We start from the raw sequence: 16,191 nt of genomic DNA, 5'->3' as shown, positions 1-16,191 counted from the left end.
TAAATCCTTAGCTCTTAAAAATCTATTTAACACAGCAGTGGATATAAAATCTCAACTAGACGATGTAAATATTAGTGTCCATACAGTTCGAAGACGTGTAAGGGACAGTGGCTTGCCGGCAAGAAAACCATCCAAGAAACCCTTCATTTCGAAGAAGAATCGAACCGCCCGACTTCAATTTGCACATGACCATTTAAACTGGTCAGAAGCAAGATGGAATACAGTATTATTTTCGGATGAAAGTAAGTTTAATTTATTATCTTCTGATAGTATTTTATGAGTCAGGCGTCCTAAAAATAAAAGAGTTGATCCAAAGTATACTTTGGGCACTATTAAGCATGAAGGGGGAAATGTACAAGTGTGGGGTTGTTTCTCTGGTACGGAAATGGGCCCCATTGTCAAAATTGATGGGATTATGGATCGGTTTAAATATTTAGAAATATTAACTGATAATATGTTGCCATATGCAGAGGAAAACATGCCATTGCAATGGAGGTTTCAACACGACAATGATCCGAAGCATACAGCTAAAATTATAAAAAAAATTTTTGAGCACAAAAAAATAACTGTTGTTAAGTGGCCAGCTCAGAGTCCTGACCTTAATCCCATAGAGAATCTATGGGATTTAGTAGACAAAAAAATTCGTAAGGAATATCCCGAAAAATTTAAAAATGGAGACGAGTTGTTTGAAGCAGTTGAAGCTGCATGGCATTCTGTACCCAAGGAGACCTTAGGGAATCTGATTGGATCTATGAAAAGGAGATGCCTTGCAGTTATTAAAAATAAGGGATATGCAACTAAATATTAATTTGTTGTTATTATATGTTTTCTTTAAATATGTATTTCTCTATTTTTGCTCCCTGTTTTTTTTTAAATTAATTTACATATGGCTTTATGATAAGTAGAATTATATTGTTTATGATATTTTTATTATCTAATTTGGTGTAGTATTATAGGATAAAAAAAATCTAGTTAACTTTAATAAAATATATTTAAAAATTAAAAAAAAAATTTCTTTACTTTTGCTCGGTACTGTAGATTAAAATTGTTAAATTACAAAAGGTATTAAAATTACTTAAACAAATTAAGGAGTTCCGTCAATACCATCTTACAGATCTAGTGCCTCAGACAAGGTTAAAAGGTTAAAATGTTAAAAATTAATAAAAATGGCATCCACAATATGATAAAAAGCTTAATTAATTAACAAATAATTGGACGTTAAAGACATAAAATTTACAATAAGATACATGAGAATGGGACCAAACATGGATTTACAAAAACTTTTAAATTAAATTTAACGTTTAAACGCTATTGTTTGAAAATTTATATGGTTCTTTTGTTCAAAGTTTTTGTTTACAAAACAATTATCGTATTGTCGTAGTAATGTAATTTTAGTTTAAGTTTTTGTAAATCCATGTTTGGTCCCATTTTCATGTATCTTTATGTAAGTTTTATGTCTTTAACGTCCAATTATTTGTTAATTAATTAAGCTTTTTATCATATTGTGGATGCCATTTTTAATGATTTTTAGTCGTTTTAACCTTTTAACCTTGTCTGAGGCAGTAGATCTGTAAGATGTATAGACGGAACTCCTTAATTTGTCTAACTAATTCTAATACCTTTTGTAATTTAACAATTTGAATCTATATCTTATAATTTTCCTTGGTTCTTTTATAGTATCCCTGATGATGGACATGTTATATGTCCGAAACATGTAGGATTAATATTTTTTTAAATAAATTTAGTGGAGGATGACCGAAGTATCATTAGTTGCCCATTGATCTATTAACTTCACTGCAAGAATGGACTACTTCTTCAACCTTATTTTAGTAGTTTAGTAAAAACTCATCGACTAAATCGGAATCGAATATTTTTAGCCTTAACTTCTTTAATCTTGAAGTGCAAAAAAAAAACATTTAATTGAATGAAATTAACCAATCACTTTCTATACTCATGAATAAAAAAAATAAGTTTACTTCATATATCTAGGGGATATAAGGAGAACAACTGTCATTTCTTCAATTCTGTATTTTTTTGTCATTTCTTTCTGTCACTTTTAACTTATAATGTTATTCTCCGCACTTAAGGTCTGCATTGGCCAGACTGGTATATTATAAAGGCAATTTAAAATTTTTGAGTAATACGATAAACCAAATTACGCTTTTCTGTAGGGTGAGTTGGTAAATCAATATCTCAGACTAACTATAATAAGTAAATTTTACATTATTATTGATGACAAAATAATCATTGATTAGTCGTGTTCTAAACCAATCTTCAAACTCAAACGAGAGTCTTGACTAACCTTTGATGGCATGACGTTAATCTAACCACTCTATTGTTGAAGTAAAGGAAACTCTCTACCATTATCAGTTAGTTAACAACCGGTTGATATATGTATGCATATTTTTAATTCACAGTCTTCTTAATTTTTCTATAATTTATTTTTAAAATAAGTCTAGTTATGCTGGAGCTGAATTTGATGTAAAAACAGCATTTCGCATACTTCCGTAATGACATTCAATAATGCGCTCCTGTTACATTTATGCGAAGACATTTTGAGGAGATGCTTTATGAGATCATCTAGAAGGATTCTAGTGGCGGATTTAAAGGAAAAAATTTAAATATCTGTTAATGTCACTAAATTTTATAAAGTATATGATCCGAATAACCTACTCGCTATTAAATGTTAATAATTTATAAGAGACGCGATTTGAAATTATATTTTGTCTTCACGTCATGGACTTTAAGGTGAAGGATCAGCGGCCAGCGATAATCGCCCTTTTGCTCTAATCGAGCATTCTGTAATCCCCCATGTCTAGGAAATCCTAAGGAACCAAGTAATCTGTACAGTTAATTACTGCATCATAACTCACGTTTGGTGTTTTATTAAAGGGTTTAGATGTATCCGTACCCTTTTATCCATTATATCCCAGATGTGTTCAATGTACAAAAGGTTGAGGAAATGCATGTGCCATGGAAGAATCTTGCTATCGGACTCTTGAAGAAACTGCTATTTAATTATCACTTGGTGTTATCTTTTTAAAATGTAATATAATGCAGCTCTTAAATGTATCAAGCAAACGGCTTCAGAACTTCGTTAATGAACCTTTGGGAATTAAATCAGCGAAATTATAAACGGGTTTAAGGACCTCGACTGCTCAACCCACAACACTCTACTAAGGGCTATTTGGTAACCAAAGCAACAGGTATACAGGAAGAGACACTCTTAACACATTACTTCGGGTTTAATTTTCTAAAAACATGTTAATAGATCAAATACCTGGCTATGCAGCCATATTAGAGCATAACTACACCACATAATATAATCGGAAAAACTGGCAAGTTAAACAAAAACGGTAATTTTTAAAAAGCATATCAAATGGACGATAAACATATTTACTTAACCATAACATCTAGGCCCGCATAATACGTGGATGCCTACAGGGAGAGATTATGTCACCTCTTTTGTAGGGTATGATGATGAACAGGTTGCTCTTAGAACTAAAGAAATAATAGGCTAACTTACCTAATAATAATCTGAAGCCTAAGTGAAACTGATTGTAACATTAGAATAAAATAATTAAGCGTTTGAAAATCACATTTGTAATAATTAGGCGAATGCATTAAGGCCTATAACCCAAGGTGGTCCCATATGGATCTTCACCAAATTAATGCTACCAACAACTACCTATGCAGCTCTGACTAGCTTGTATAAGAATGCTAAAGGCTATAAAAATAACGCTCAAAGCATCCATGGAGATTCTACTTTGACCTGCTAACATTTCATGTATTTCTTTAAGGTGGGACTACGGGAAAGATATAACAAGAGTCAACTCGATTTGACAAGATATCAAAGAAGCTGAATAATCAGCGAAGGCAAAATATTAGAAACGAAGTCGGATAATAACATTTGCAGATATACTTTTTTTCTTCCAAGTGGCATATCCAAAGTAGAAAACAGTGGAATGATGGAGCCCATAGGATTCATGGGGATGTGATTAGTACAAAGACGGATCTATTTATTAGGTAATCTTGAATCGTTTTTTCAGTCAAAAATCTTTGGAATATTCGAATATGCGAGAGAAGATGTAGCAGAACTTGAATAAATAGGGTTATTTTTAAGCTGTTATGAAACTGCCTACTAAAACTAAACCTGAGAAGGCGTAGCAATATAAAACCTATGTGGCTACCGCGACTTATGTACTAGATAATAGAAAGCAGTTAAACTTACTAGAAGGGGATCTGCTAATTCCTTGATTGGGTTCGAACCTGCTTTGGAGGGCTAAAGAGCATATAAACTTGAGACAAACTTCAGTTTAAGAGAACACCAAATCCATTGAACGGAAATACGATAGATGAATAGAGATAACATATTTACGAACTTTTCCATAAAAAAATAGACATTCCAACCTTCAGAAGGGATAAGCCGAGAACATTTACAGGACTCGGGAAGTTTCAAGAAAATGGCACAAATGAGAATTAGAGATCATCTAAATAGAATTGTTATTTACAGCGAAGACCTGATTTATCGTCTCTGCAAAATGAAACTCAAGAAGGGTAAAATAAATTGCCTCTGCATCGCTCCATTTCAATCTACGGAAACGATCAGTATGGATTATAAGGAGTATTAATCTTGCAATAATCAGAAGAGTATTGACCTTGAGCGATATGAACTTGGTCTCTAGAAATAAGCTGAAGAGTGTATGGAATATGAATTTCATGATCTTTTTCAAAAAAATGTTTACTAACGATCTTGAAGTACTATTAATATGTTGATCAATAAATGCAAGTAATCTCAAGTGTCAATATTCTTAAATATTCTTAATAATTCAGAGCCTCTCCGATATTTCCTAACATTCTTCTCCAATAACAAACAATAGTTGCAATATTTGTTTTCATTATTCTTTTATCTATTCTTAGCTTCATTCATCGTCCGTTAACCCCTCAGAGGAGTGTGGTGGCATCATGTAGTAAGTCCATTACTATCTTGCACGTAGTAGACTGCATCTAGCAGGCTCTCTCATATAAGATTTTTCATTTCGTCTACCCATCGTGAGGGTGAACGTCCTCCTGATCTTTTTCCATTTGCTTTTTCTTTTATGATCCATTTATCTGTTGCCTCTGATAGCCTGGCAATGTGTCCATTTTAAATACTTTTGGATGACATAAGTGGATAGTCTGGTTTTGATTCGCAGTAGTCTCAGAATTTATTCGTTGGTGCAGTGTGCTGTCCATAAAATTCGGAGCATTCTTTTATAGTGCCACATTTTTAGAGCATCTATCCAGTGACTGTCACTTCATTATCATATTTTATTGTTCACGTTTCTGCTGCATAAGTCTCTCTGGGAAAAATAAAGCTCGAATAAGCCTGGGTTTGGTCTTAATTGTAAAGGAAGGGTCCTTAAGCTGGGTACACACTAGAAAGCACATGGTTTGAGTACACACGTATATACAAATATATTCGTTGAGCCAAGTCCTGTCGGTTTTTGATGCCCGCTTAAAGAAAACATGCCGCGTATGCGTACTCAGTATAGACGTGCTTCGTGCAGTCGTTTGTCTCGCGTACTTTTATTTTGAGTATTTCTTTTAGTGACTGATTGACTTTAGTTGTCTTTTATTTCTCGATCAAGCCATCAGTTTGCATAAAAATGGAATGCAGTAACGAAATGTGTTTGGAGTTAAATAACATGTACGAGCAGTACCCAGTGCTATGGGATTCTAGTAATTCTTTTTAATACTCCAAAAATAAAAAGAATGACGACAAAAAGACGCGGCAAAACTAAACAAAGATATTAAAGTTGTAAAGTAGAAGATCAGTAGTCTACTGGGTTCATTTCGAAGTCAGAAAAGCAAAGGAAAGAAAACGATTGGTACTAGAATAGGTAAGTATAGTTATTAATACAAAATAGGCCATCGAAAACGTACCGCAAGGAATAGCTGCTAGGATTTTTTTTTTCTGGAAAAACTCAAAAACACGTCAATTTTGTTTGTAAGGGGGACAGCTTTTGCCCCAAAAATGATTATAAAATCTTCAACCCCCTAAGGAAGGTGTCATCCCCTATTTCGAATAGGAATGGACTTTAAATGATACCCCATTAAAAAGTGCTATTAATTTTCTATATGTTGCTGCTTATTTTTCTTAAATCTTAGCACAACTTATTATTAAAACTTCATCCTCACAGTGAGTTTCGCTGTTGAATTTCATGCCATAGCGATACGCCTAAGGATTTCAGTTGCGCAATCTCCGATATTGATAATGACAGATACAAAATAATCAAAATAATTGACCATTTGATAACCAAGGATATTTGTAATGTCAGGGTTATTGTTATAAGCACAGTCAAAAATCCTTTTTTAGTCTTTAAATTATTAATTTCCACTCTGTACCGTCTTTTGCTAGATTCACGATATCATCCGCGTATCGTAGGTTGTTCTTTTTCTGTCGCCTGCTCTAATCCCGTTATAATCCGGGATCGATATAGCCGTCTTTTCGTGATGTAGATGATATACCTATATATTACTTCTATATCGGATGCTTCGGTGTTCCCATATCGGCAGAAATGTTTCAGAGCTTCGAGCATTTTACCTTGTCAAAAGCCTTCTTGTAGTCCACAAAACACATGAGCATTTTAACATTAAATTCCCTAGTTTTTTCAATGATATCTCAAACGTCAAGATCTGTTCGCGAGCTCGTTTTCCTAGAACAATTCCAGTCTCAGGAAATTTTTCAGCCTCTCTTCCAGTATCCGGAGCATGATTTTCCTAGCATTTCCACACTCAAGAGAAACTTCTTATACATAAAGGTAAGAAAATGTAATGGCACCAATGGCCAGATCCCATTCATCCATATCTTCTGACATATGCGGGGTATGATGGATATCCCCAATTTGCCCATGTTTTTCAGTATTTCAGCGGTAATTCAGGTAGGTCTTTAGCTAGAACTGCAGATCACCTTAAAAGAACTCTGTGCAAAACGTCCGCCACACACTAGTAATACTTTTGGTATCCGTGATTTGCCCTCGCTATCTCTGATTCGTATCGTGCTAGGTATTTTACTTTACCACGGAGAATATTGGAGCGGTTTTCTTCTTGCATGTCTCTCAAATTCTACACATATTCAATTTTGTGTCTCTTCTACCGTGATCTCAGCCTAGGCAAGCCAATAATACGACATATTTAAAAATTTCTAAAGAGATTAAACAAACACTCAAATTTAAATTTTTGCTATTATTTACTTTACTCTTAAACTTTTTAACTGATCTACTCTAGTCAAAACATATAAGTAACTAGAGCATAAAAACAAGCTACTTGAAAAAAAATACGCCTGCAAGTTGCTGTCAACCATGTAACAGATCAGTGGAAGTTTTGATAAAAAGGATATTCTTGCAGAATAGTCTTTTTTGACTTGAGAAAACCGTTTAACACTATCACACACATTTTTTTGGTATTCCTTATAACATTTCTAAAGATTATACTTGTTAAACAAATATGGATGTTGTAAAATTCCTCAGTAAAGGGTTTTAAAACGAAAATAACTCTTCATATGCAAAACAGCCTTCAAATTTAAAACCCTGGTGGGAAGGAATGTGAAATCTGGTTGTCTGCCTAAAGTTAAGACTATGTAGGATACTTCTCGGTACCAGGTACTCTAATTAAAATTACAACCTAAAATTAAGGTCAAAGCGAAATTAATATTTTAGAATTTCATGTGTTACATATGTAGGAGTCAGGTGATCAAACTTATCGTCCTCCTTATACAAAGCGCATGCAAAAAATATGTCGAATTACAATCTGTTTGTATGTTAGGCAGAAAAAACATGCAGTTATTTCAAAAAGTACCTAAGAATAAACGAAAAATACAAGCAAGTGGCATACAGGAATCAGATTAAGTACTGCAAAAAATGAAGTGCTCAAGGATTTCGTACTTAATGCAAAACTGTAAATTAAGTCGACTATTTTTATATTTTACTACATAAGTTTTAACATTTTTTATACCTTTTCATAATTAAATTAATTTCTAATTTTGATTTTTTTTTATATCAATTAAGAATTTTCCAAAGACTAAAGCAAAATGTATTCATTTAACTTTTTTTAAATTTATAGATAAAAGGTGCGACTTTTTAATATTTTATATGTTTATTCAACTACTTTATAAAAAAGTGAAACCTTATAGTCCCCCTTGTTGGAAATTTATAGATACTGTAAATAACCCCGAGCTACAAATTGACCGATATTATGAGGTAAAGTAACGTCAAAGGTAAATGTTAGCGTTGATTGAATATTTGGGAAGATACGCAACCTTATGGGCTAAAACGTGACCGCAAATATGCGTGAAAAATAGATGGCGATTCTCTCCAGTATGCGCGAAAATAATTTCGTCCGTCGCTTCTCATTAGTAATCGGCCGATCATCCGAGTCGTGTGGGAGAGTTTTTGCACAGCTTCGTGTTTGCCGTATTGCAATTTGGTAGTTGTTAAAAAATTTTCTTGGATATCATAATCACAAATAGATAGATATATGTAAATGTGTTTAGTTTGTGAGACGATGGCTTCTTTAGGCAAAATTAATCAGTGTGCGTATATTAATTAAGACTTTGATTTATAACAACCTAATATGGGAACCTCAAAATCTTATTAGAAAATCTTTAAAAAAATCTAATTATAAACCTCACAGAAAATTATCTATTTTATCTACAAAAATCAATCCAAACTCTTAAAAATACTGTCTCTTCATGTCTATGAGAGCCATTTTCTCTTTTTCTTTTTTTTACTTTAAGAAAATTTTAAATCAATATATTATGTTTATGGTCTTTAGTGTTTTAAGTATTTTCAATAATTGTTTTCATGATGAAATTCATTCATGAAAAAGATAAAAATAAAGCCTTAAAAGCCTTTAAAGTTATTGAGAAACTGGTTATAGTACGAATGGTAGCTTTCCAAATTAAAAAAAATAACATATTAAATGAATGTCGAGTAATGTTTTCATTCCTGGAGAGATTATATTTGAGCTTGAAGAAGGTCACTTTGCTGCAGCGGTATTCTGCGACTTCTCTAAACACTTTGACTGTGTCAACCATGGAATATTGCTCGGTAAGCTTTCTAGATATGGGTTTAGGGGAGTTGCTCTAGAATGGTTAAAATTTTGTTTTGTTAGACAGAAAAAAGTTTGTTTGGCCAAATGGCAGTTTGTCTGAACTTTGTGTAGTAAGCAGGGTTCGTTTCTCGGTCCTATTTTATTTCTATTGTATATAAATGACCTGGGGTCGCTCCAGATAAGAGGATTCTTCACTATTTTTGCAGATGACACCACTATCTTATGGACAATAATAAAAGCACATTAACCTAGAACAATTTCTAAAGATTTATTAATGATTAAACAGTGGTTTGATGCTAATTTGATGTCTTTAAACATAGATAAGACTAAATTGTTAAGTTTTTATGCTCAGAGCAGTTCATGATTCACAACAAAGAATTGGAAGTGAATAATTTTAACAGATTTCTTGGAATTGTTATCGATCATAAACCTAAGTTTTATGGAGATATGTCAGGAGGCAAAAACTGGCTAGACGATGTTATGCTGTTAGAATGGTTTTAAATGAACTGAGATTGATATTTTTTTTTGTCGAAAGTTGGAACTTACTTTCATACAAAAATACCTACAGTATGGAATAACATTTTGGAGTTGCATTAGTAAACGGCTTTTTGACTCGATGTTTGTTTTTAAAAAACAAGCCATTAAATATATGTGTCATAAATCTCCACAGGACATGCAGACCCCTATTTAAAGATACTTTCCTTGTGTTGCTTGTTTATTGTTGAGTCTGCTTGACTAATATACAAAAAATATAAATTGTATCTTCAAAATAATGGCTCCTTAAAACGTTATAATATCAGAAAAAAATACAATATTCCAATGCCCATCCCGAAAAGTGAACTAAGAATTCTCTTATTTACTTGAGCATAAAAATTTTTAATCATTTTCCAAATGTCATAAAAGTCTCCTCGCTTTAAAAAGTCCTTAACGAAACTTCTTAAAAGCAAATATTTTTATAGCATTAGAATTTTTTGAAGATAGTTAGGAATAGGCCAATAGTATATAATTAGTTTTTAGTAAAGATGTAAAGGTTAGAATTTGTGATGTTACTCTAAAAAAATTTTAAGTCGTCTTGCTTTGAAATTGAAAATACATTTTGTGTTTATACTAGTATGTTGAACCCACTATTGTGTATTGTTTTTAAATTATGTGTTAGTAATATGTCGATTAATGTGCCTATTTTATATCATAAAAGTACCATGTCAACAAGTAGGTACCATGTATTTATGAATAAAGTATGTTTTGAATTTTTTGAAATTCGAAATTGTATTTAAAAGAGAGAGAGGTATATAATATTTAATAGGGATGATTCCAACTACTAGCTAGAAATTACCTCGTTGATAAAGTAATTAAAAGGGTTATTCAAAACTGCAAGTGGCCAACATGGCGTCGACAAGAAAAAACAAAGTTGATTATGACTCTCTAAAGAAGGAACGTCGTATTTAAAAGTTAAAGATGTTAACTTGTAAATGAGAGAAAGTGTTTACAACAATGTATAAATGATTTTATTTTATATTTTCAAATAACGCCAGAAAAAAATAAAAATCCATTTTGCCAAATTTCACCTTTTTCCTGAATATTAGGAAGTATTTGGCATTTTTCCAATTTTTAGATTGCATTTATTCAATCATTGCATTTATATTGCGCAACTTTCGCCTAATTAAACCATTTACTGCTCATCCTTATTTTGGACATCCTGTATAATCGCGATGAGACCCTTCATACTGTTAAACAAAATATTTGTTTTTTTTCTTATTAACTTTTTCTAGTTTTAAGAATTAGTAATTAAGTGTTTGCCTGTATTGCAAATTAAAATGTGGCCTATTTTTTATATTTTATAGTGTTGTTACACCCTTATTCAAAACCTTTTAAATTTTGCGATTTTATTTTTATATTAATTTCAGTTAAAGGTATCTATTTTCCAATATTTTTGTCCAAAAAAAGTGTACTTCACAGATCTCACTACCCTACACAGTTTTTGAGATATTGGCTGGTTTCACAAACCCGTATTGTCAAAAATCACATTACAGGCTACTTTTTGCAATAAATTATTCACTCTAAAAAACTATAGTATCGTATATAGATATTAAATCTTTAATTATTTAATTTACTCTTTATATTTACGTGAAACCTACCTATATCATCACCTTTATTTAATATTTTTGTTAATTTTCTAATTAATAAATAAAAGCTTATTGAATTTTTCTTTTGTTTTTATTTATTTATTTTTGTCTCAAAAAAGGATTTTGGTAAGTAATTTATTATTTGTTAATAAAATTTAAGTTGTAAGAGATTGCACCTTCCAATACATTACTTGACCACCATATTTATCTAGTTATTTATGCGAGATCACAGCGCATTTAAATATCGGCAATAACAAAATAAATAAAAGCGCTGTTATCATCATCGCCCTTGTCTTAAAAAAATAACAAAACGGCCGGGCGCCCAAAGATTCCCGCGTCGTTAAACTGCAAATGGTCAATATAGCGCCGACAAAGAAAAACAAAGTTGATGATGGCTCTTTAAAGACAGAACGTCGTATTTTAAATTTAAAGGTGTCGTCGTATAGGCGAGAAAAAGTGGTCACAATAATTTATTCATTTAATAAATACTTTTGTCATATATTTTGAAATAACGCCAGAAAAAAAATAAAATGATTTTGCCAAATTTCAGTTTTTTGCAAAATTTAGGAAGTATTTAGATTTTATTATAAAAGGACACTATATTGCTCAACTTTCCTCTAATTGACCACCTCTATTGACGTCCTGTATAACCGTGATGCGGGGTCTTAAAACAAAATGTTTTTTTTTGTTACTAGGTATCTTTTTATAGTTTTAAGAATAGTTGTAACAACTGGTAATTGAGAATTTTCCTGTGTCGCTTAAAACTTAAAATGTGGCCTATTTTCTATTTCTATTAACATCTTCACTCACAACCCCTTACTTTACAGATCTCACTAGGCTGCACAATTTTTCAGATATTGAATCACATGACAAAATGGGTTACTTTTTACAAAAAATTATTGATCAAGAAGTTATATTACCATCGGTATTAAGTCTTATGAATTATTTAAATTATTCTTTATAATATTTACGTGAAACCTACTTATATCTTAAAATTTGTTCCACATATTTTTTGTATATTAGTTTTTAGTTAATTAAGTGCAACGGGCTTTTTATTTAAAAACTTGACCCTCTTGAACACAAAATGAAGGAAACATAATGTTTGTTGGAATTATAACTTGTATTAAACTTTTTTGGTAATTTTGTAAAAATAGCTTTATATATATATTTTTGTATTAATTTTTGTCTCAGAAACATATTTTGGTAAGTAATTATTTGTTTATAAAATTTAACTTTTAAGAAATTTCAATATGCCTCCACCCTTAAGTATATCACTTATCACTTGACCACCACATAAATGACACCGTGCTGTATGTTAAAAAAAAATAATAAAAACATAGTTGGCAGCATCATCCCATATCTTAAAAAAATATCCAACACGGCCGCGTAACCGGAGATTCCATCGTCGTTGAAAACCTGACTCAAAGAAGCCAAAAGCCAGGTCCACGCAGCTAAAATAAATCGTTCCTAGATTTGACGCTTTGCGGCAGCACCACACGGTGCACGAAACTGAACGGCAATCCGATAGTCGACCGGGTACACTTTTTAACACAGGATTGCGTATCTTCCCAAATATTCAATCAACGATGTTAGGGTATTTATAGCTCTTCTGCGTAATTATTAAGGTTAATTAATATTTTAACTTTTCGAGTTGCAGAAAACTAATTTTATTTGTGTTTTATTTGTACTTTTCAGATAAATGTTTTTAATATTTTCTAGACTGATCACTATTTTGTGGTCAAAGGGATCACTGATCCTCATCTTAAATGGTACATAACAACTAGTTCTTAACCGAACTAATATAAAAGAACAATAAAACTGAAGAAACAATATAATCTAACAATTTAATCAAAGTATACAAAATATAAATGTACTCTATTCCGTGTGGGGTATAGCTAGATATGAGATATAACTAGATATGGTAGTCCTCCCTGGGCGCTTCCTCAGGTGGTGGCTAGGGGAATGCCTTCCAGATATGGAGAAATTAAGGTATCAGTGAAATTAGATATCCAGGGTGGAATAAAACTAGTAAACTTGTTGCGAATAGCATGTGTAGCTGACAAGCGTGGCATTAATTCTCCTCATTAAGGACACGTAAGATCCCCGAGTCCCCGACGATTCCAATATCCTTAACCAAGGTGGCGGTCATAATAAAGTTAAGAATCATCGGAAAAAGGCCACTGCAATAAACGACAAATGCATGTATATGCTTGCTATGTACCCTAACCCTTTCATCAGAGGCAACACTTACAGAACTAGAAGTAAATAGGACGAAATAGGATATAGTCGGCATAAGTGACGTAAGACGCCGAGAAACAGTGCAAATGACACTTCTGGAAATATACATCATTTTAGAGGAGAAGAAGAGTCGTCAGTGGTGTTGGTTTTTTAATACACGAAAGGCACATACCTAACCTAGTAACTTTATTGTCCGTCCCAGAGCTGTTTTTTTCTTTAATACTAGTTTAATTCTGAAATTAAATTCAAGATATACACTTAAAGTTGTACAGGCATGGGCACCAGCAGTGGCAATCTAGGTGAGGAAATTGAACAATTTTATGGAAACATCATTAGACAGCTAGTAAGAATACGAAAACGCAATATGATGCTAATTGACCACTTTAACGCCAAATTAGGATTCAAAAGGACAAGGCAGAATTACCTACGTGAAACTTTGGATATAGCGGGAGAAACGAGAGAGGTAACAGACTTATTGACCTTTTGCATCAGGAAAGCCTCTGTAAAATAAATTTATTTTTTAATAAGAAGCCACATCAAGAATGGACCTTGATAAGTCACAAGAATATAACAAGAAATTAAATTCACTTCATAATGTCAAGCGGAAAAGAAATAATTAATTCATAATGTAATAGTTTTTAATAGGTTTTCAACAAAAAGCGACCAAAGAATGACCATAGAATGATTCGAACAAAAATAAATGTTAAAATTAAGAGAGAAATAACAAAAATGATAATTAAGGGTAATATTAAAAGATAGGAGTCTACCAGAAAACATAACATGTTTGAGGAAGACATCAGCAGAAATTTACCCATAGATAGTAATATGAAGGAAATAGGCATAGATAAATTAAACTTCATCGTTTAAGCATTAAAAAAAGTAGAAAAAAAGTTGTCCAAGGTTTAAGAAGAAAAACGAAAAATTAAGACAAAACATAATAATTAGAAATATCAAGCGTAATAAATGAAAATAAAAGTTTAAAAGTGCTCAGACAGAACATGTCTTTTGAAAGAAAAAACATCTGCAAGCTAAGAAATAAACAGGGACAGGTTTCTGAAAATCAGGACAAAATAACAAATACCATAGAGAGATTTTACTGCCAGTTGTATGGGAATCAAGAGCATATTCGTAGTCGATCATTGCCAAAGGTGATTAATCAAAAATTTAAGGAAACACAGCATATAACATCAAAATCAGTGAAGGGGATAAAAAAACAGTAGATCTGAAAAATAGGAGAAGCTGAAATGCAGAAGGAGTTGGAATAATAGTGGATAACTTAAAAATTGCTGGAAATAGACTATGGTAGGCTCTTGCCAAACTTTTTACTTGATATCTACAGAAAGGAGTAATGCCATCCCAGTGATAAGACGCAGAAATAGTTTTACTGCATAAAAAAGATGATATGTATTGCGGAACTCAAAAATTATTGGCTCATAGGTGTTCCTTTTTATATATATAAACTATTTACAAAAAAAAATCGAAAATAGCTAACTAACAAGAAATTAACAAATTATAATAGAGAACACGCAGGGTTTAAAAAAATGGGTATGGACCAAACGATCATCTGTTATTAATAAAAAATTATATTGAAAAGCGTTCGAATATAACAAACCTTAAGTATTAACATATGTAGACTATGAAAAGGCTTTTGACACCACAAACCTACAAAAAATCCTAAAAGCGCTGACAGAATGCCGAATTGAACATCGATACGCAAATATTAATAAACATATAAATTAAAACGCCACAACTAGCATTAAAATAGGAAAAAGATAAGCCCAGTGTCACGTGTCAATTTTGATTTTATGAATTTGGTTCTAATTATTTTAATTCTTGATAATGGATATAAATTATTGAGTCATTCTGTCTCATTTATCGCAGTGTTTGCGAAAGTTTATCGAGTCAATGTGAATCTGCCTTTATTTTTGACAGTATGGTGACATGGCACTTTTTTGACCGTGTGACAGGACTTTCACTTTTCATTGGGTTGACGACACGGACTTTATAAAAATACTTGGACTGCCAATTCAATGAAAAATAAATGGCCACAACTTGGTGGCCGCCATTTTGCGTAAATGTGTCCTTTCAATGTTGGTCACTCTGACAAATTTCAGTTGTGCCAGTTGTAGGAAAACAAAACAATTAAACTTTTGAGAGGTTATGTTTACAAATTCAAAATAGAAAAATACATTTAGTTAAGAACTTGAAATAGTTGCATTAAATCTGTAATTTTTCTTGTACTTCGTTAAAATTTGGGAAAAAAAGTAATCCTCACCTAAAAATGAGACAAAGTTTCAATTAAGTTGGGATAGATGCATGCGCTTTAAAATATTTGATTTATTACTCTGATAATCTTGAATCATAAGTCTTAACTCAAACTTGAATCTTTAATTAATCCTAATATCATGAAAACGATGGTCTTTATTTAAATTTTTGCTTGTATTTACTTAACAAATTCAGTTAAAAAAACTTTTATTTTCTTTCTATTTTATCTATTGCGACCTTTACTTTCCTTTTATGTACAGTGTTTCCATATTAATAGATACAACCATCTATAAAAATCAAAATATAGATGATTTTATGAGGGTCTGTAATTACCAAAGGTTTATATAGTAAAAATAAACAACTCTATATATTATTCTATCATAAACAACACATACAGACAATTTACAATAATTCGGTTTTGAGAAACAGTGAACCACACATGTTTAAATAAGGAGGAAGCTATATCTGCTTG

The 16,191-nt window shown here is 31.9% G+C and overlaps 1 protein-coding gene across 15 annotated transcripts in view; it reads right to left on the bottom strand.

Annotated features, from left to right (window-relative positions):
* Positions 1–16,191, bottom strand: part of LOC126741664 (voltage-dependent calcium channel type A subunit alpha-1) — a 771,245-nt gene that overhangs the window by 434,048 nt on the left and 321,006 nt on the right. The gene's annotated exons all lie outside the window — the stretch shown is intronic.

The sequence above is a fragment of the Anthonomus grandis genome, chromosome 10 (genome assembly GCF_022605725.1).
Source record: "Anthonomus grandis grandis chromosome 10, icAntGran1.3, whole genome shotgun sequence".
NCBI lineage: Eukaryota > Metazoa > Arthropoda > Insecta > Coleoptera > Curculionidae > Anthonomus > Anthonomus grandis.
Note: the sequence above shows the minus strand (reverse complement) of the source record. Positions and strands in the feature narration are given on the sequence as shown.